This window comes from Calonectris borealis, chromosome 5, assembly GCF_964195595.1.
Source record: "Calonectris borealis chromosome 5, bCalBor7.hap1.2, whole genome shotgun sequence".
Classification (NCBI taxonomy): domain Eukaryota; kingdom Metazoa; phylum Chordata; class Aves; order Procellariiformes; family Procellariidae; genus Calonectris; species Calonectris borealis.
This window is the reverse complement of record NC_134316.1, coordinates 17011504-17034037: the sequence shown is the minus strand read 5'-3', so window position 1 is coordinate 17034037 and position 22534 is coordinate 17011504. Positions and strand designations below refer to the sequence as shown.

At 41.7% G+C, this 22534-nt stretch overlaps 1 protein-coding gene across 1 annotated transcript in view; it reads right to left on the bottom strand.

Moving 5' to 3' along the window:
- The window catches only part of CLMN (calmin), a 76947-nt gene that overhangs the window by 26809 nt on the left and 27604 nt on the right, over positions 1 to 22534 (bottom strand). The gene's annotated exons all lie outside the window — the stretch shown is intronic.

Sequence of the window (22534 nt, the reverse complement as noted above, 5' to 3'; positions counted from 1 at the left end):
ACTATTTGATTCTGTAATAGTCTAAAGCAATAGTAACTGGATGGCGAAGAGGAAAGGAGAGGAAATGTGTTTATAAAATCCCTAAGGCAGACAGACCCCTAATGCAGTCCATATGCTCGCCAGTAGAGTTAATGGGAAAAGTTCAGCACAGGTATTTACTGATGTGTGCCTTTAACTGTTATTCTTCTCCAGCTTTGTGGACCTCCCAGTTTCGGTACAACCTCTCTTCTCCACAACCTTTTCATTTGAGACGATTGTAGAGACTCTATAAACTTTATACAGTTTCTATAAATTAAATGGAATCTTTTTTTCTCCTTCGCACCTACTATTGTATAAAGGCGAAGAAAATCATTCAAGTCCAAGGTTCCTATGCTGATGTATATAGTTTACTGAAACTGCACTGGGTTTACTGGGCAGCTAGAGAGCAGTAACACCATTATAAAGTAATAATTACACACACCATATGGCTGGCCTGCACACAAATCCTATGCTAGAAAAGAAGGATGCCTGCTGTGAGGGTTGGATTCAAAGATGTAATGCTGGAAGGTAGTAAAAAGTTCGAAATTGCCATTTTGGTTCAGCTCAGCTCAGACTTTGACGTAAGAGAAAAAATATAAAAAGAAATTTTGACCACCGCACAGAAGCTAGGTCTTCGATACTCTTCCAATAAGCTCAACATGCAACATGCTTAGTAGGGTCTAAGATGTTGCAGAGACACAGTATTCATATCAAAGTACACAAGTAAGGCACTGACAGGCATTAGCTGCAATAATTTAGAGGAGAAAAAAGCCCTAGAGAAGGAAAAAGTGTACTGGTAGGATGATGAGCCTATTGTAACACATGCAGTTCTTTGCCCCACAACTGTGTTCTAGAGGACAGCAGAATTTGGCTCAGACACAATATCTGCACCCTAGTCAGTTTGCGAATAAATATTGACAAATATATATATTCTGGTTTGTCAAATCTTATGGCAAAGGCAACTAATTTGTCACAGAGTAAAATTAAGCTAGTTCAAAAACCACTTGGGCAAATTCAGGGTTAAGCTATTATGGACAAGAAAGTTCAGCTGCTTCCCTTTGTGGCATTATTTCCTTCCCCACCAGCCTAGAAATTCCTCGGGCATTTACTGCTAATGCCATTTCTTCCTCCTTCAAATCTCCTCAAAGGTCACTACTGTTGCAATATCTACAAGAAGCCAATCCCCTAACAGCCTCTACGTTCAACAACAAATTGGAGATAGCAAGTACTGATTTGCTTTTAAATACTATTTCTTCTGTTGTTGTAGAACCAGTTATGAATAATCCTCTGAGGCACACCACCACGGGGCTGGGCACATGAAGGAACTATGAAACATGGAAGCTGATTTGAGTGGAATACTTGTCAGCATGTAATTACCTAGCTTCAGAAAACTGCTTGATTTGCATGTATGGATATTACTCCCAAAGTAAAGCAGAAGGTCACTTAAATTTGTTTCCAAAGCTATTAGCATTTCATGCAGGATATCATCATGAGATGACGTTAAACCCTTCACAACAGGCCAAACTGGCTTTTAGATCCACTTGCAACTTACCTTCAAGACATCTTGTTAACTACTAGTTTTATAACACGCACGAAAGCCAGCTTCCTCATTTCTACCACAGGTTATAACCTCTATAGATACAAGATATACCTGTTATTAACATTAAGCAAGTTTTCAAGACAGAAATGGTGGTGCTGGCCAGCTAACTGTGAAAGAGGATGCTTTGACTGCCCTTGGCTTCAGAGGCAATAACTTGCTAGGAGAATCACCCCATATCCACTTCATCAGTAACCAATGGCCACCACAGAACCAGCTCATAACCTGTATGGTTCTGGAGGAATCCGAGCATCTGCCAAAGTCTTAGATCAGGAGAAAATGTCACTTCTTATTAAACAACAAAAATATATGGGCAAATGTATGATATTCAAATACTGCAGCCTAACTCCAAAATGAAACATGTGGTTCAGACACCCTAAGTCTTGGGAAATGCAAATTCCTCTCCTTCCACCTTCCTCACCCCAAAACCCCAGCTCATACAGCCAAGCTCAGTCTCTTAACGAAGACACACTGAACAATCTACTTTTGAACTACCCAAACTCCAGTCCACTAAATAAAACGAGAACTGGATTGTAAACTGGGCTTCATGGTTTTTCTACATTGTGACTCAGCCTAGGTATTTCTGATTATTAGTCATCATACTATCGAGTTTGAATACTGTTTTCTCTGCAAACTTAACGTTCATGAAGGAAGCCAGACTGACATCTTAGACAGTGGATTTTTACCTAAAATGGCTCATTTGCTGCCCACAATATTCCAAGCTTGTGCTACTATGTTTCAAACACTGAAGAGTGTGCTTCCAGGCATGAAAGCTCATGTTGTTTTTACAAATCATGACGAGGTTGGCAGCAATACTATTAGCTAAAGGGAACTTCTTAGGTTTTTCTTTTAATTAGCTGGGTTTATTTTTGCATAGACCCAGACTGACGACACTGAGTACCCAGGTTGAATTTTGGTGTCAAACCAGCAAAAAGAGGGTGATGTCGGACTAAGATCTACCTCAACAAGCTTCTGTATACAATGCGGCTGGGACACATGAATCCTAGCATGCTGTTCTACCCTTTTTGCCTATATAGATGCAAGTAGTGGCATATGCCATATGAGCAAATAAAGGCCATGTGTTTAGTTACAATAAGCAGTCAGACATTAGATAGAGGATATTGATGTTAGGTACAGGATATCGCCAGCTGTAAGGAAGCACAGATTCTTGTCCAGAAGATCTTCTACTGTTCAAACACAACACATGGGACAAAGTTCAGATGCAAAGACAAAAGGCAGGGCACATGCAAGCAACACATCCGACATGGGAAGGGTGATTAGAGGTGAGCTGTAACAAAAAAAAAAGGGAGGGGTGAGAAAGGGAGACTGGGTGAGGGTTAGCAACTGACAGCAAAATAAATGGAGAATTCAAGATGAAATATGTGAAGTAGGGAAGGGAAAAGTGCAATTAAATTTTCTACTTTTGCTTCATCTCAACACAGAGTTACATAAACCACATTGAACTATGAACCCTCAGAGACTTAATCTCTATTATATATTTTTACAAGAGGCTGAAAAAATAGCTCACAACATAAGACAACATGTAGAAAACCACATTCCTCTCAAGTCTATATGGTGCGGTCCCGCTACACCGCTCAGCGAGTACCCAGTACTTACAAGAAAATCTCCATATTTGTAGGAGTGTGAATTTTAATGGCATAATCAAAGAATAAAGAATAATTTTATCCAAATTGCCTACAAAATTCGTTTTATAAGCTTTTGAATTCCTGGGAATTGTTTGTTTTCCTTGTGCTTAAGAAACCCCCAAACAGCTTAGAAAATTAATATAAATTTTCTTTTTGATCTATACAGGGGTTGAAGGCTTTGTTGTGTACCAAATACCAATTTGATGTAATTTGGAGCACATGAAATATTAAATCTTAAAAACTCTGTTTTTCTAAAGGAAACCTTAACTACAGTATATAACATGAGACTGCTCTCAAGTTACCTCCTATGAAATAGGGCCTCTAAGCCTTCCAGATGAAGTTGTTAAGTTAATTGTTTGTTGAAACTGACCCATTTATGAGGGTCCTTATTAAATTCCTATGGCAGGTGTTGAAAGCTTGAGGCTTTTTCATTCATCAAAGTTGCAGAATCTGAGTCTTACTGGTTCAAAATTCTTTAAAACTCTGGGTTGGTGCTGCAGAACGCAGGATCACAGGCATTACATTTTCATTAGCTGCAGCTAAACAGGTTTCTTTTGGAGTTCAGGGTCTGGTTATAGCAAAATATTTACTGCTGCAATTGGTATATTAGGATTGCATACACCAGACAAATATTGCAGGATGAATATGAGATTTCTAAAAAACTCTTAGTGCTTCAATCCTCACAACATCTGAGACAGATGTTCCACTTACCAAAGCATTAGAAAGGTGAATCTACTTGTAAATTCTGCTGGGCTCTGGAAGAGAATTCCTACATAAAATATTGCTATTAGAGGGGATCAAAATAGCTTCCAATGAGAGGGATTTATTTTTCCCCCTTGAAAAGTCATTTGGTAGTGGCAGATGGTAAAGATTCCCCCTCCCCGTACCCTTCAATCACAAAGCAAATATCTTTGTTCTCATGATGTTTTATACGCATGGAAAATGTCATTGAACACATTAACAAAATTTCTCATTTACATACCAGGAACACTCTTCTGAAACAAAATTTGACAATTTTAAAAAAGAGAAATACAATTCTGTTCTGAACACTTTGAATGAAACAAACATCAGTGTTTACTGGGAATGTTACTGGACCCAACAAAGTAGTAATTAGGTTAAATTCAATGGCTTTGGAATTGATCTAACAAGTGATTTAAGCATTGATCCAGCAAGGGGTTTTCAGACTGTGCACACCACCTCTTGTGGTATATTACATGCTGTACAAGAAGCGTAATACTTCCTTCTGTACATGAAAATGAACAGGATTTGCTATTACCAGCAATGGCCATTAGGAGCAATGCACATTTACAACATCTCGATTCAAGAGTTGCTCCTAGCCCAGGGTTCACTGTGTTCCAATGCTGTTTGCTGCACTAGTACTGGCTTCTACAAACGGTTCACTCCTGCTGATGTGTCTTGGGGATATTTAGGTCCCCAGCTCTGCAGGGGGCAAAATGTCCAACCCTTGCTGTTGCCGGAGTGCTGAACTCTGCTTCAAAGGGCAATGCTTAACTTCAATTTCAACCTCTTCGTGCATCTCTTCTACCTACTTAAGTATATCAGGTCCGATTCTCTTCACTTGCTCAAAAATAAAATCAGGAGCGCCCTTCTGAAAATCACAAAATGGTAGTCATTGCATTCAGCCAGGTACCAGTGAGGACTGTCTTCTTGTTAGAGGAATGGCTCTTGAATGAACTTCACACCAAGATTTTACCAGCACTAGCACAGCCCTTTCCCTCCCCCTGACATGGAAAAGAATGCCTCGTACCTATACCAATATCTGCACCAATATCTATATCCCACTCCTAACTGAAGATCTCGGTGCTTATCCTGTAGCATCTAAGAAGAAAAGAACAACATCCTCCAGAAGCCATCCTACCTCAGCCAGGTAAGGGCTAGTCACAAAGTCCAGTACGTTTCATCTCCACTGCTCTGCATTTACCCTTATTTGTTGTGGCAAACCTAGAAAGCCTAGACTGTGAAACATTTCTTGTTCATGCTTTTTCCTTCCAGAGAGAAAAAAAAGTCCTTTTGGCTGGTTAATTTTGTTGAGACATCAAAAGCTGAAATGCAACAAGATATTCTGCTTTACATCAGTTCTGACAACAGTGCTAAAGCCTGAATAATCTGAGATGAGCAAAGAAGCCCAACAAAACCCACACTATATGTCAGGGTTATTTCTTGACATTCAGAGTCAGATGAGAACTAGTGTGTGCCCAGATTCCCACTGCTTCCTATATTCATCAGTTAATGTTAATAGGTTGGTGGTTAACTGTACTTTTGTGCATCTGAAACCATTGTAACTGAATTTGTGAGTAGAAGGAAGAAAATGCAGGTGCAAGAGACCGACAACACGTCCACTTCCAAACAAAAGTCCCAGGCAGCTTCCTGAGCATCTTTACAGGAGTCAGTCTTTAACGCAAAATTTGAACTCTGGCGATTAGTAACCAGGACCTTCAAAGAACTGCAGGATGGTACGAAAGGGCTGAGGAGACAACTGCCAGAGACGTATAATCTTCTTTGGAATTTGCCTTTACCTGTGGGAAACTTGTACTTAGAAGATAGTAGTTTCATTTTCTAAAATCAGGTAAGGAAAGGGAACCACAAATGTGCTGTGACACAGAACTACCTTGCAGAAGCCATGAAATCACAAAGAATTGCCTGTTGGGGTGCCTGTGGCTTCTGGATTTCTCTTTTCTGTTTCCCCCATTGTCCCCAAACAACTCGGGGACATTACCCAGCCAGTACATTATCCAAACCAAGAAATGTTTATGAAGCCTTCTGAACAGGACACCGCAGCACTAGAAGAGGTTCAGAAGTAAAACTCAATTATACATGTGCAGTATTGCCAAAACAGTATTAAAAGCCAGAAAGAGTACCCACTGCATGGACAACCAAAACCTACTGGTATGCTCAAGAAAGGAAGGGGCCTCAGATGGGTCTCCCTAGTGAAAAATATACAGCATCACACTGTGTTCTGCCTCTCTCCCATTTATCCATCCCTTTAATGTCTCTTATCAAAGCCACTAAGCAGCACAGAAGAAATAGAGTGAGGAGCATGGTAGTCAGATTAATATGAGAAACATGCAGAAATACATGCAACCCTAAGAGCTAAAGATTGAAGAGATTTACGGAGATTAATATTAACTAGAATAAAATCCTGTAGCTTTGGAGGAATAAGCAGATGCTTTGTCCATTGTGGGCCAGACACGTGAACTGAAGTAGAGGGTTCGAGACCGCTCGTGGAGGTATGGAGCGAAAAACAAAACCAGAAACACAACGTAAGAGATGGGAGCTATCGCAGAGCAAGGCAACTGCCATTTAAAAATGGATGAAGGCAGAGTGTAAGTTGCCAAAGTTAGATTAAAATGGCTAAAAAGCTGAACTACAGTAGAGGTCCTTTTTAAGATGCATTATAAAATGCAAGAGTCTAGCAGGGACCAGTGGATGCCCCTGAGGAGTTGCCCTTTGTCTTAATGACCTTCTAGGAGGTATGCTTCAAGGGAGTTACACCTGCTTTTCTGAAAGAAGGATAGCTGCCACAGAAGAAGTTACGGGCAGATCAAGGATGGCAAACTTGTAAGTGTTCAGCTAAGTCCATCATGTAGCCTCCCCCACGAGACTCTGACCCTAACTCTGCCCCCCTCTAACCCTAGCACAGGCTTCGTGGGCAGCACAGCAGAGAGCCTGGTCCGCTCTGCACGTTGGTGAGCACCGCTTTAGGTAGCACAGGAACCATGAGTTGGAAGTCCTGGGCATTGTTGTGGGTGATTCTACCCAGCTGCCAAAAGTTAGCAGAGAAATTAGTTTTCTGAAGTCAGCAGCAGTCTTTCTTTTACTCCAGCAGGCTTTGAAACCAGGCTATAGTGTGTGAAGATCATTCAGAAATAGCATTGGCACAGCTTACTGATTAATCAAAACTAGAGGGTGTCAGACAAAACCTTGGACTGGGCTTGGATTGAGGCCTGCTGTAACACTCAAGATCCCAGTTCTTCCTAGGAGTCTCCCAGAATGTGGCAATGCAGCCCTCCAGTGACTGACTGAAGCTCTTGATGGAGCTTCACATTTTTAGCTGTATGCCTGAAGGCAGGTTTCAGCAAATCTGCCAGGATGAAAACCCAAGGAAAAGAAATGTGTATACAAGTTCTCTTGTTCTGAGGATCCAACACTAAAATAGTACCATTTTATGGCATTAAATCAATGCCATCAAAAGACCAGAGCACAATGAGCTGTAGACACTGCATGCATCTTCAACACGGACACTGTCATGCCTCCTGACTCTGTCATTAAATAGTTAATCTGTAACCTCCAGGACAACCACCACCTTTCTACTTGTCTATTTTTTTTCCAAAATTCAAACAAGAACATGGCAGGAGCCATGAAAACTCACCCTTTTTCCTTCATGGCCTACAGGGAATATCCACCCGGAAGAAAAGGCAAACATAAAAGAATCTGGACTTAAGTGCCAAGCAAATATTTGTGTTATTTATGGACATTTCCAGAAACAAAAATTGGCAGAGAGGCATTCCTGATGTACAGTATTACTCATCTTCTTTCAAGCAAAAACCAGTTACTACATAGCTATACTCTGTCTCCGCACAGTATCTTCAACCTGATGAGCTCTGTGATCCTCCTTATCAGACTTTCACATCCTTGGGGACAAGATACAGCATGGTCTCCTGTTACAAAGGAGAAAATGGGAGCACCAAGAACTTCAGGGACTAATTACCATGCAAGCAACAAGCCCTTCCTATAATACACTCAATATGGCATCACATCTTTCCAAAAGGCAAGTTTAAAAAAAAAAAAGCTCATGGAAAGAACACATATTTTGTTGCTTTGAGCTGTGCTCAACATGCATGGCAATCCCTCCTGAGATGGATTTCAAAACGGGATGTAAGCCATTTTATTTGCTATGTTAGCTTGTACTCAGACGAACGGTAATCAGACATTCCAGTGAAAGGCGGACCTTCAAGTATATGTCATAGTCCATAGCACAAGAGGAATAAAGGCACTTTGGAAAGAGAGGGAGCTTCTGTCAGAGGGTCTGGGTTCTACAGCCCTTTGAACCAGTTCTCTACTTTTATTTTTCTTCTAATGCCAATTAAAATTATTTTTTCCAAGCTTCCTGGTGCTCTTGGCCACTCCCCAAGACTATTAGAGAGATGAAGAGAAGGAACCGTTCAGTCACTGCAGCCTGCTTGGTGGGACTTCAAAGTTGTACCATGCCGAAGCATAGTTTCACATACCCTTTAACCCAGTACAGATCTGCACTGCCACTAAGCGGCTTAGCAAACGCTTCGGCCAGCACAAGGGAGGGCGTCAAACAGCATTTTGGCAGCAGAGCTGGCCTACTGTGTACATCAACCCTTGGCCGAGAGCACTCGTGTCTAAACACTATCAGATTAGCTCACTCTCCCCCCACGCCCCGTGGCTCGCGCGCTGCCTTGCATCTCTTGCCTCAAGCCCAAATGACAGGATTCTGGTTAATGTGTTTCCTCGCATTTTTTATCCATTTGCCACATCAAACCATGAACGTTGTGCAATGGGAATAACGCAGAGCATGAGGACTGACAGCATTCCTACTTCCGTAGGAGTCAGAAGAGCTCTAATCAGTCGGCTCCTGTTCTGCCTCTTTTTCTCACTGTCACAGGCACACCTGCCAATTTCACCACCAAGGACCACTGGTATGTGCTGTATATGGTTAATAGATGATACATCCACCTCCTTTAGGCCTGCAGGTACTTACAGAGCTGGAATGTGCATGCTCTCCAACAGAAAAATCACTATTTGGCTTCCATTTTTCTTCATCTGTAGGATGTGAGATGGTGGATGAACAACGGAAGAGGACAGTAAGGACACTGCTGCTTTCAGGACTACACACTCCAGTTCCTTCCAGCAACTCAGCTGGACAATCCAGTAAAATAGGAAAAGACACCAAAAGCACCCAGGAAGGCTTGCCCTGCACACAGCCTCTGATGTCAGCAACACCTTCTTATGAACAACATTGACATCAGCTGAGCTAGTACAACCATGGACATTGAATTTTGGGTGACAGAGGATGACGAGACATTCTCTTCATTAAGGCCATGTCTACACTTAGACCTAGAGACTTTAAGCTGAGAAGCTTTTGCAGAAGGTAAAGGTCCTGCTCAGCAATCAGTGCCTTGCCTTGCTCACACCTTTCAGCAACTGCTTAGTTTTGAGAGCCTGGTTTTAAGGTGAGAAGCTTAACTCTTGCAAACATTTTCTACTCTTTACAGCTGTATGAAATGACCTAAGGCAAAACAAACATTTCAGGAATATGAGACCTGACTCATGGGTTCCGAGAGCCATATATCCCCAGTGTCTGTCATTTTGGGGTCATGGAAAGACATTATTAAGTATTCCAAGGACTCTGGCAGGCTTGAAGTGTGCATGGCAATGAGCTTCATCAAAGCACTGACAGCATACAGGGTACAAGCAAAGTCAGACCAGAGAATTGTGTAATCATGACTAAAATATGATTGTATAGTCAATTCCCCTCAGGATTAGAAATACAATGAAATCTTCATAGAGAAAAAAAAATAATCAGGAACACGACTACTTGATTGCAGCCTCTTGCATGGCAACAGGGAAACAGTAAGTCTTTAAGCAAAAGATGCTACTTTGAAACTGAGGTATCATTAAAAAAAATAAAAGGACTGTCAATGCCAAACAGCATTTAGACTCTGCTACAACATATTGCTAGGAAGGGCATGGATACCAGAGTATGAACTCTATTAAAAATATTATGTAGAAGATGGCAAGGAGAAGGTTCAAAGTCTTAAATGTCTGAAGGAGTCCCCTTCCAGACCCTGGGCAAATTTCCATGATCTCTGTGCTTCTCATCTTTAACAGTGGGATCATTCACGCTTTGAAAGGATCTTGAAATTAAATCACAAACACTGACCGCAAAGGCAGTCGGATACTTCAGTAACAACTACACAGTCAGGCCCTGATGTTTAGAAAATAAGCAATTCATAAGATGATTTTTGTGATGCATCTATCTAACAATATCACATCATTTACCCAGCCAAGGACTTGATACAACAGTGTGCCACTCTTGGGCTAGTTTTATTTGCACCTGTATAAAATTTGATTCCAGTGCAGTAAAGTTGTAAAGACAGCAAAACCTTTTACCTACTATCCCTATGATACCTGGAAGTAACCAAGGGGAAAACATTACAACTGAACTTCTTCAGCAGACCAGTCTTCCCTTGCTCACCAACATTACATCCACAAGCAAGTCACCAGAAAAGTCAGGATGGGAATTTTGTTTGATGTAACTTCACCTGGAAGAAGAGAGTGAAACTTTTCATGATTATCTTTTAGCTTATTTCTCCATTAATAATAATGACTGCAATTCAGCTGTAAGAATGGCTTTGAAAATACACCTTCTCTATTTCAATTTATTTCTACAGCTGCAGAATTACATTGTTTAACTTTTCTTTCTTAAGTGGATTTCCTTTGGCTTTGGCTCCCATTTAATAAAGTGACGAGTTTACTAAAAACAGCCTTTGCAGTTTCAGTGGATTAGTACGGTAAAGCCTAACTTGATTGAAAAATAACTTCACTCCATGTTGCTTTACTGCCAGTCAGCTCACACTATTGACTACAGCTGCGTCTGGCCGCCAGACCAGTTTTTTCACTTTTTGTTTGTTTTCAAACGGTCAGCAATAGTAATACCAATAACATGCACACTCTTCATTTTCACGTTCTGTGGTGTGTGCAGAGTAGGTGGGAACCATCTGAGCGGAGCCACGTCGTCACAAGAGGGCTCTTCCTGCTTTGCTGGAGATCAGCAGGTGATAAAAGCAAAGAAAGCAAGTATGGACCAACGACAGCAATGTAATTACAATTCTATGCCAGATGAAACGTGTGGGTGGCAATTAAGAAGGAAAAGCTTGTCAGAAATCCCTAAGCACATAATTTAATCAGGATTTGATGCTATGACACCACGACATGCTGCACACCTCTAAGGTCTGGAGAGCCTTCACCCCCCACTCATCTCATGTCCTGCAGCGCCCTGGGCACAGCCGTGTCCCACAGAGACGCTTCCTTGACAGTACCCACAGCTAAAGACAGGCATCAGGATTTAGCTTTTATTTGTCTGCTAAAACAAACAGATTTAATCCGTAGTCCATTTTATTACAACATAAACAATAGTTACTCTGTTATTTCAAGACTGAAAAGGTTTAATTTTATAGCTCTTTTACGGATGTTCACATTAAACCTCACACATGTGAACAAACAAAGACTCTGACATTAACAGATGAGAAGCAAGGACCATGGGCCTTTCAAACTCCCAAGACAAACTTTATCTGCCCTCTCCTACCTTGGCCAGAAAACTAATGGAGGTAAGTGCTGACTTTCACAAATGCCAATATTGGCTCATATGTCTCTGTTGGAAAAATGATAACCAATTGATTTAATTCTGTGCCCACTGAACACAGGATTTTAAAGCTCAGTTATATAATTCCTTCCACTTACATACTCCCAGACCACTCTCTCCATTAAAAAACAAACTAAATAAAAATTTATACAATCTAGTATAGAATTATATAGCAAAGGACATATTTTTGTCACAGAGAACATGCAGGCAAACAAAAACTTTGAGTTTCTGAATAAGTAAATTACAATTTACAAAATAATGACAGAAAGTTTATGCAAGTTCACAGTATTTGTGATTTCAACAGAAACCTCCTTGGTAAAAGAACATAAACTTCGCTCACTAAGTGAGAGCCAACAGTCTTCTAGAGAACTTGCCTGGAAAGGAAGCTCCCAAGGGGTTAAGAGACGAAGCTCTGTCTGGTTTCAGGAGGAAGAGCTAGTCAAAGGAAAAACTGTCAACCAGTATAAACTGGCCCTTTTTCTCTGGATTTCTAGAAGCTTAATAAATTGATCTTTGCAGTTTTGGGGGCAAAGGTAAGAAATTATCACTATACTGATTTTACAAACAACTTACAGTTAATTGACTTGTCTAATGTCACACAAGAAGCCAAGTTACATCTTGAGCCTTGCTCTTGAAGTCACACTTTGCATGGTATGCAAGGATATGCTTAGAAAGTGCTGATTTGGTTTCAGTTGCTATGCAAGCGACGGATCTTTAAACTGCAGCTTGTGTGGGCCCTTTTCTTAATGAAATCCACTGAGATACTGGACTCCACGGTTAGAATAGGTTTTACCATACAGGCCTGAAAGGGATTAATCTGGAGCAGAATGTACTCGCTATAAAAAGTAAAGGGGGGAAAAAAAAGTCTTCAAACTTACATTTGTCCCAAGAGTCACATAAATTTTCATGTCTCAGGGTTGTCTTCCAGAGAAACTAATGTTTCCCTGGAAACATGTTTCTAAATACAGTTGCTCCACTCATATCTTGTACTAACACTTTGTTCCTCAAGTACTGAGATGGGGTAATCAGTGCTGAGTTAGTAGCCCTGAAACTTGCCTGCTGTAGTCAAATCTCATAATTTCTCAGGATCCATCTATTTTTAATAACGGAGAGAGCAACAACAGTAACCTGTGGTTCAAGTTATTTCCAAAAGTCAGTGGATGCAAATCCTCATGCGTTAGGAGGAGCCCTAATGCATTTTTGACATCTGGCGCAGAAATAGAGATGCACGACTGCTAAACACTCTTCAAATCTGAGACAGCTGGTGCTTGAGCAGGCACCGCTGGCACTCCTGGAAAAGGACTGTACCCTGACTTTTTACCATACCTGGCACACTGGAGCACCAATCACTTATAAAAGAGGGATCCAAAGCTGCCCCAGCTAAGCTAGGATGGGATACACATTTCTGAGGAGCTCCTAGGAACCAGTGGAGCAAATCTGTGAAGTCACCATGGTGCTTGGTTTCAGGAGATGGGTTCTCTCCTTGCCCAGGCACTAGTGTAAGCATTAGTGTTAATTTCTTCAACGAAAAAGCATAAACGCTGGTGGATACTTTACTGTGAAAGTGCAAGAAAAAGAAGGAGCTGCATATTTCCAGCATCCCTTCTGGTTACCCTGCATTGAACTTCTTGCCAATATCCACCTACAACTACAAGGCAGTGCTGGTCCTGGCATGTTTCCTAACAAGATCTCCAAAATTGCAGTGGGTTTGGCAGAGTGTTTGCTGTTTTGTGTCTCTGCCTAGGAAGAGCTGGCTCTGAAAAAAAGTGGGTGGGTGATACCAGCCTTTGCCCTGTCTTCTCTGTGCTTTACCAGAACAGAGGTGCTGGAAGACATCATGCTAATCTCTTGTGACTACCTACCTGGCAGATGGATTTTTTCGGTGACAAACAATTCTTTTATCTTTTGATACAAGAGAGGTGGCAAGAGAAAGATTATTTGATCTGAAGAAAAGAAGACTTAAGATTTGACAGAGTATTTTTTTTTTTCTTTGTGCGAGGTCTGTAACATGGCACTGAGGGAGACTAATTTGTGGTTGTCTCTCCCAGCAAAAGAACTAGGGAACATCAAATGAAAACATCAGGACACAGGTTTAAAAACAAAATTAAGGGAATTGCCTCTTCACATACAACATAGTTATGTTGTGGAAGTCCTCACAGCCAGACACTGTGGATTCAACACATTTAGTGTTTAAGGGGAGGCACGTTCGCAGAAAGGAAATCTGCCCATGCTTATTAACTACAGTGAACTCCCTTCTGGCTCTGGAAGTCCCTGGTTTAAAATGGTTGCAGACTAGATGATGAAGAAATTGTGAAAACTGCTTGCCATGTTCTTATACTACGTACCCCCTTTTGGCCACTGTCAGATAGAGATACTTGGCTAGACGGACCTTTGGTGAGAAGGTCCATATATAGTGGCCTCCAGTACATTCTTCTATCAGGTATTATGGTGGATAAGTCTCAGCTGTGGGACAAGCCAGAGGGAACTTGGCCTGAAGGCACTCTGTCACATCGGTAGGCGGAAGCAAAAGATCAATTTGGATAAAAGGCCCTGGGAGGTTGAGAAGAAGTGAGAAACGTTTGTAGTTTCATGCTTATATAGCAATCCATGGGCCATGGGAAGGTGAGAGGTTTGGGTTTGGTTTTCTTTTTTTACTATTGCCCACCCTGTCCAATCTACAGTAGGACTTCCACCACTGCAGATAAGTAAATGACTGTTACCATATTTGACACCAATTTACAGTCGTTTTTGAATGATCTTGGATGGTCTCACCCTTAGACGGACAGAAACATAAAAAGAAAAAGCGGGGAGGGGGAAGGACCTGGATAAGACAACTCTTTTGGCTACCTGCTCCAAGAGCTTTTTACTCACTTTTACTGGTAAAAAGTAACACCCCTTGTTAAAGCCAACTGCTTTAACAAATGACTTTATTAATCGAAAATGTATTACCCTATTTATAAAACAGCTGGCCTTGTTAAACCAGCCATCTGTTAACAAAACAGCCATGAAAAATTTCCACAGTGTGTATCTTACAGGGCGTAGCTATCACTGAGCCCACGGGTGGGAGAGAAGTATTGGCATCCGAAGTTGGACACACACAGAAAAACCCCTACAGTAAGCATAAGAACCAAAGTAAATAAATAGGTCTCCTGTCACACCCTGAAGGTTGCCACCACCCAGCACTTGCCAAGGAAAGCACATTCCAGATACGGGGCCCTTCCTTGCCGAGACAGGACTGCCACAATTACTCCCAGAAACAAGTCTCATCCATCAGACTCCAGATCTCTATGGGAAATAAAAGCCAGAAATGAAGTCAGGAAAGTGATACAAATTATTCTCAGACAGGTTACCACAGAGAATATTTTCAGACCAGAAACAGTCTCCTTGATGAGGACTAGAGTGCAAAGAGCAGTTACTTTCTCTTACCCACATAGTGAGCACTATGTCAGTGATGCCAACACCTTCTAGAGATTTATTTCTCCATCCCCTTGCATATCTATTTAGTTCAGCCTGCCCCCTAAGCGCATCCCAAAGATCAGAAAATGTCTGCTTTGCCTTGGGCTGACTAGGCTGTATGAACACCCCTCTTCTTCCCCTTCCTCCATCAGGAGAGACTCTTGTACTAATGTGTAGGTTGCTGAACAGCTAGGGATATGGAAAATGCTGCTAAGAATGTAATTTCTTGACAGACAAGGTCACAATTGTATCTACTTACTTTAAAAAGGAAACACTACAATATCTACTGAGTGTGTTTAAAGGAATCTGCAGCTTCCAGGAGTGCTGGCACCTACTGTCCAATGTACTTGCTGTTGGCCCATAAGAGCACCCTGGGACTTTGGAATAAGCTCTAGGCAGAGACCAAGCTAAGAATTTGACTCTGATAAATTCTGCCAGTGTGGTGCTATATGAGAATGCTCTTTTAATACAAAGAATCTCATTGCTGCCTCTGTTCTTTTCTGAGGAAAAAAAAAAAGTAGTATTTCTTAACTGGTATTTTTTCAGGAATTGCACCTGGAGCAAAAGAGAAGAACCCGAGAGTTATCAAAAAGGACGCTGTGTTCTTACTGAGGAAGCAGTTCAGTCCCCAAGCGATGCAACTACCCGTCTCATGACCTACACATAAGATGCACATCCAAGCACTTTTTCCACAAAGCCACCTGTGCTGCACTCCCAAGGACATGTCCCCTTCCGTGTATCTGCCACCACTTGCAGCTTCTGGGCAGGAACTTCTCACTCTGTACTCCTTAAGCCTCAAATGATCTGCACTGGTCTGGACACACTCATCAGCAGTTTCTTATGGCTTTGAGACTCCGTATCCACTTCAGACAGGTAGGTGAGAAGGTTCACACCAAGGAACACTGTCAGCAATCCACATATTTTGGAGAAGACATTTCTTTAACGGCTTATAGTTTGTCAGGTTGTAACATACATCAATGAGAGTTCAACGGCCAGTATGGCACACCTAAATTTTCACCTTCAGTTTGGAAGCACCAGCTCATGCTTTTCCCTTAGACGCTCTTCTAGTGCTTGCTTCAAATTGTACCCAAACATCCATGAAACCAAGTTAATGTCTGCAGTTGTCTGTACTCAAGAGGTTCATAAGTGACATCAAGTGTTTCAGTGTGCTGGTTTTGGCTGGGACAGAGTTAATTTTCTTCACAGTAGCTAGTATGGGGCTGTGTTTTGGATTTGTGCTGAAAACAGTGTTGATAACAGAGGGATGTCTTAGCTATTGCTGAGCAGTGCTTACACAGAGTCAAGGCCTTCTCTGCTTCTCACCCCACCCCACCAGCGAGGAGGCTGGGGGGGCACAAGGAGTTGGGAGGGGACACAGCTGGGACAGCTGACCCCAACTGACCAAAGGGATATTCCATACCATATGACATCATGCTCAGCATATAAAGCTGGGGGAAGGAGGAAGGGGGGGACGTTCGGAGTGGTGGCATCTGTCTTCCCGAGTAACCGTTACGCGTGATGGAGCCCTGCTTTCCTGGAGATGGCTGAACGCCTGCCTGCCGATGGGAAGGAGTGAATGAATTCCTTGTTTTGCTTTGCTTGTGTGCACAGCTTTTGCTTTACCTATTAAACTGTCTTTATCTCAACCCACAAGTTCTCTCACTTTACCCTTCCGATCCTCTCCCCCATCCCACCGGGGGGAAGCGAGCGGCTGCGTGGGGCTCAGTTGCCGGCTGAGGTTAAACCCTGACATTCAGCCAGCTCTGCAAACCAGTGTACTCATTCCTGGTTTAAAACAGGGAAACCCTCTGCCCTGAATATGGTTGGTGGTATGAGTAGTATCAGGCATATCAGTCCTTGGAAATGGATAATTTCTGTCCTCTACTCGGTCATTTTAGACAAAATAAGTAGTTTCTTCCTCATTATGAAGTTACAGACCCGATGAGGCCTAATTCAACTATCCACATGTCCACTGGGTGCCAGTTCGTAGACGCATGCCCTTGTGCTCCACGTCGCTACCGTCAGCGTCCCAGATCACCGTCCCAGATTTGTACCCGCCTTCCAATTCTTCTCAAAACTGCAGAGAAACTCACTGCTAACCCAGTTCTGTCGAAACGATCCCCGTTTGCTCAACCACCTGTGCAACCACAGTGGCCGAGCTGTGACGGGAGGTCCCATGTGCACACAGGGCGGCAGGGCGGACCCCCGGGAGCAGCAATGCCGTGGCCAGGCACCACACCTGCCCAGAGCCGGGTCCCCCAGACCCTGCAGACACCGGCGCTGCCCAGCAGGGATTTCTGCCAGCCTGGGACCGTGCGGTGCTGTCCTCCCTCCCTCGCCCCAACCTGCCGTGAGGAGTTCTACTTCATACTTTGCGTGCCACTGTGTAAAATATGCACAGTGGATAAGATGCTACTTTTTCTGCCTTTGTAATCTCTTTGAACTCCTTTAATTGCAGCCTGGAAGCTTTTTCCACACCAGTGGCTGGAATTATTTTATCCTTTCCCCAAAGAGTTCAGCTGCCTTTGCTATTTACAGGCATTTCTCTAGGGTTGAATCTGTTCCTCTAAATATTTCCTGGGATATAAAGTCACATGTTCCACAGATTATCCCACCATCCACCCCTCTTCTGCTTCTTGAATCAAGTCAGAAAAGAAAAAACAAGCTGCATACTTCTCTCTCCCCAAAAAGTACATTCTATCCCATTAAAAATTGATGCAAACTATCCTTCGAATAGCAGAAATAAATACTGCAGATTCACCAGCTTGTCATCTGCTCCACCATTTTACCACTGGACAATACAATTAAATACGGCTTCTTAATTTTTTTTTTCCTCCTACAGTCTTCTCTGCACTCAGGCTCTGTTCTTGCCTCCACGTGCATGCAAGCATTTTTTGCCAAGAAGCCCCTTTTTCCAGGCAGTTTCTGCTGGATGTGTAGTCTTTCTAGTTATTGTTACTTTGCTTTCTCTTTCTATTCTTTATTTGCTAAATTGATGACTTCAGCTCTATTACACATACCAAGTACCAGAAAATAATAACGTTTCAGAAAAGATCAGAAAGGGCTGGTTTCAGAAAGACCTGAGCTAATCCCAAGACCAGCTCGTGGAAGCACTGCAAGGATACCTTATACCTCCGTCAGTGCACACAGACTCCTGTTGGTGCTCTCCAAATTCCTCCCCCCCTGTAACCTGTGTTTCCTCCTCAAAGTTGAATGCAAATTACTCCATCTTGCTTTTTAGCAGTTCTTGTGGTTCCTCATAGACATACTACTTCTCTGGCTCTTTCTCCAGGTTTGATCATCTGACCTCCAGTAGGAACGTCCCTTTACACCATTGTGACAAAAAATCATCTCCTTTTATTCAAGGGCAAGGAAAAAACATGGATGTAAATCACAAGCATTTTATATTTCATTTTTTCTGCATACATATGAAAAGCAGATAGAAAAGCAAGCACAGCTTGCTTGTAAATAATTCAGGGACATGAAAGATTCCTCTACAGAAGCATCCACCAAAGCAGCATTATGTTTTAAACTGCTTTCAGTTTAAATGTTTTCAGCAATTAGGAAACAGTTATGCCTGCCGCTTCCTTTAAAAAGCATCACTCTCATCAGTAAGTATATTATTCCTCAGCCGACTAAATGCTATTTATTAAGATTTCCAAAAGGACCACTGACTCCTGCTGTATAATTTGGATATGACTTCTTAATAAGATTAATCAGCAGCTTAGAGCTTGTGGAAAGTCTGCAAGTGTGATGCATCAAAAAGAGCCACGCAATTGCAAAGTGATGGAAAGTAACACTTTCCATGCCAAAAGGATTCTGGGTGAAAGCAAGGAAGACAGAAAAGGAAGGATTTATGCACATTATTAAGTATGTATCAGTCTCTAGATTTTATCTTCTTATTGGTGTCAGCATCTCAGAGATATTTTTGTAGCTCCAAAGAAGGACCAATCCAACTGCAATTTACTGAAACATTAGGTTTCTGTAAGTTTTAGCGATACTGCATTACCGATTTTTTTAAAATGCAAAGTAATCTGAGTTTTATTGAATCATAAGGAATGAAAAGATCTGTTGAATTTTTAACTAGCTTATTCTCTCTACCTATCAGAAGGAACTTGTTTATTACAAAACCCAAAATCTAATCCTGGTAGTTGCAAAATATCTTTAAACTGCGGATAGGATATAAGCCCTGCAGCCATGTTTGCAGACGGACACCTTAGACTTCTCTCCTGGCACAGAAGCAGGAATAGAACGAGATAAGAAGGTGCTGGTGAGAGGGATAAGAAGGGAGACTGGTGGTGGTGTTCATGGGAAAGCACAGATATCCTGGTGCACCTCCAGAGCCTGAAGCATTATTTGGAGATTTCAGGCCACCTAAATGTTAGGAGACCAAAAGTATACCTGTTGTTTAACAAACTGTTGAAATGACTCACTGGATATTTCTTTAGTAAGCTGCCAGTGTTTTCTGGATTTTTTTTCTTAATAGGATTACTTCCATCATCTTTTATTCCTTTGCCAGCTTAGTTTTTATGCTGCATTCTGAAACAGCTGAAGCATTTGCTTAATGCTTTCAGAAAAATGCACCCCTACCCTTATAAAAAATGTCATTTTTTTAAACATTTATTCATGTTCCAAGACACATGACAAGAAAACCAATCAGAGACAGTGTGATTTTTCCCCATATGCATTCCATTTCTCTATCTCCCACAGTAATTTGGGTCCCAAATGTAGGTTTTATAATTTTTCCAGAAAATCATTGAAAAAGATACTCTTAACACTGGGTTAAGTGTAGTTAAGTTTCCCTAGCCAAGAGTTCGCCTCCTGAAAGCTTTGCAAAGCAAAGTCAATTTTGAGTTCATTTTCATTATCTTCAGAGATAAACATAGTAACTTAATAGCATAAGCAGCAAAGAACAACACTGTAGTTCAACAGTACACTAAATCCATCCTAAAGCTTGTAGAACCAGATTTTTTTTTAAAACCCACATCATACAAAATGCTGAACTAATATAAACTTAACCTAGCAGCTTTATTATTTAAAGCAAGTTGCAATTTAACTTTGTACCACCAAGTTTTAGAAGACATCAGTTCTTATCTGGTCTCCTGCAGCCGGCATGTAAGCGTAGACCTGCCAAACTCTTCATTGCACGTTCTGGTGACTTCAGCAGAGAAGTGAGCCCATGTGTGATCTGGATCACCTCTGTGTTACTTTATCGTACAGTAACAACATATATTCAATATTAACAGCTATGGACTAGGTAGTGTTAAAATAACCCCTGGTTTTAATGAGCTGGGGCATGAGGAAACACTTTCTTCATGAGTTAGGCTGTCACCCATTAGCCTGTGCACCATGTCCTGGCATCAAACAGAAGGAGAGAAAAATGTGATGTCAAGATTGCTCTTGGTTCATCTTGTATTTTAGCACAGCCAGTTGCTATCCAACCCAGGACAGCCTCAGTCTTCCTTTTATACCCACTGAGGGTATCGAATGCAGAGCAAGAAGAGCAGATCCTGCCTGTCCAACTTTGCCCTCAATTCCTTGCCAGTGAAGGTCTGGAAGCAAACTAAAGCCCTTATACCTGTAATATACTGGCGAGGGAGAGCCTGGATCAGAGCTTATTTATGAGGGAAGGGATACTCTCACGGAAGGTAGTGACAGACAGTCTTTAAAAGCAACTTTAATACTACTACTACTTTTAATTTGAATATCATATTTGAACAGGTTTATAACTCAATCACACGTCATTCATTATTACCTGATCTTGGAAACAGCGATTGTAACTAAAACATTAACCTATCTCTGTAACTTAGAAATGTTAATGTAGATGGATTCAAATCTTCATCCTGGGAAGCAATCAAAAGCAGAAATGCAGAAACTGAGAACTAACTGCCTACAACAGGCTTCATCAGTCACATCATATGTGTCTCATTTCACAACTGCAAGTCTGCAATACCAATCAGGTATCTCATCAGGAAGAAAAGACCCAACAGAATGACGACTTGCTTTCTTTTCCGTCCTTTAGTGCTACATGACTAAACTCAACGCGTAGTGCCACATCTGTTTTTCCCTACCTTTATCATGGATTCACAATTTACATACTTGACGAGGGCATGCAGATAGCCCTTGCGCAAAGATTTGCTTAATGTTCTCAAGCAGTTCGCAAATGGCCTGCACAATGTGGGAGATGGGGAAGGCCGGTCTAAATCCTGCTGTGATTCTATGGGAAACCAGATGCAGGATTTGATGCCAGCTAAAATTAACCTGGTGAACAAAAGGGTTTATTTTAACTTGGTCACTCGATCCAATTCACTGCGCAGTCACACAAACACTTGTGCCTGTACGAGCCAAGGGGGAAAAGGGTGTGTTATAGTTCTGCCTGTCTTGGCAGCAGCACTGGCTTATTTCTATTTAAACTGTATGTAAAAGTATGTCTTAATAGCCCTTGAGCCATTTTATTTAGTCTCCTGAGTCACACATACATCACACCGATTTTTGCTGCTGTCCAAACTGGAGACACTTCATAAACAAAGCATGAGTCCTCTCACAGAATGGAAAATCATGGTATGCCTAATCAAATATTCAGTGATCCAATGGCTGTATATAATGGTTGTACTTTCAGAAATATTTATAGTCCAGTAGTTAGAGCAGAGGATTGCCGAGATATGCTGCCAACCTGAGAGAAGCAAACAGATTCATCTCCGTGCCCCAGTGTCACCACCTTTCATAAGCACTTTGTAAGGTCTCAGGATAAGAGCTAATCTTTTGATTGCATGTCTATGCAATAAATAAATAAAATAAATGACAAAAACTTAAGATTCTTGAGATTTTTAAAAGCATTTAAAAATGTAACAGAGCTGTGATACAAACCAAGTAAGTGTAATGTATGTTAACAGGGTGGCTGTCCATTCTCTCCCGTGTATTTGTAGGGCTGCTGAGAGACACCATGCCTGCACTACAAGAGAAGTCCTTATCTTAATAGTTCATTCATTTTCTCTCTCCCTTCTGTCCCTAATCCTTACCTCTACCTATCCTGTGATAAGCCACAAAATAAAGTATAAGTACTGATGATTTAGAACAGTTAAATTGCACATTTTGTTAGCTGCTCATCTGAATCCTACTCCCAATGATGTAAATGGCAGAACTTGTTTTTCACAAGTGGCTGAAGACATAAGGATCAAGAACCACCTTCCTCTTTGCCTTCTTTGCATTTATATTTCCCACCCCCTGTTTTGCTGGTCCTGATTTCCCCATTCGGTCTTTGATCTTGTCTGTAATCTTGGTACACAGTTATCTGTTCCTCTTCCCTTCCCTGTTCGCTCTTTACATCTCACAGCAGATAAAGTGGCACAGATCTACAGAGGTAGTTCCCTTCCTTACCAGACAAATCAGAAAACCAGAACGATC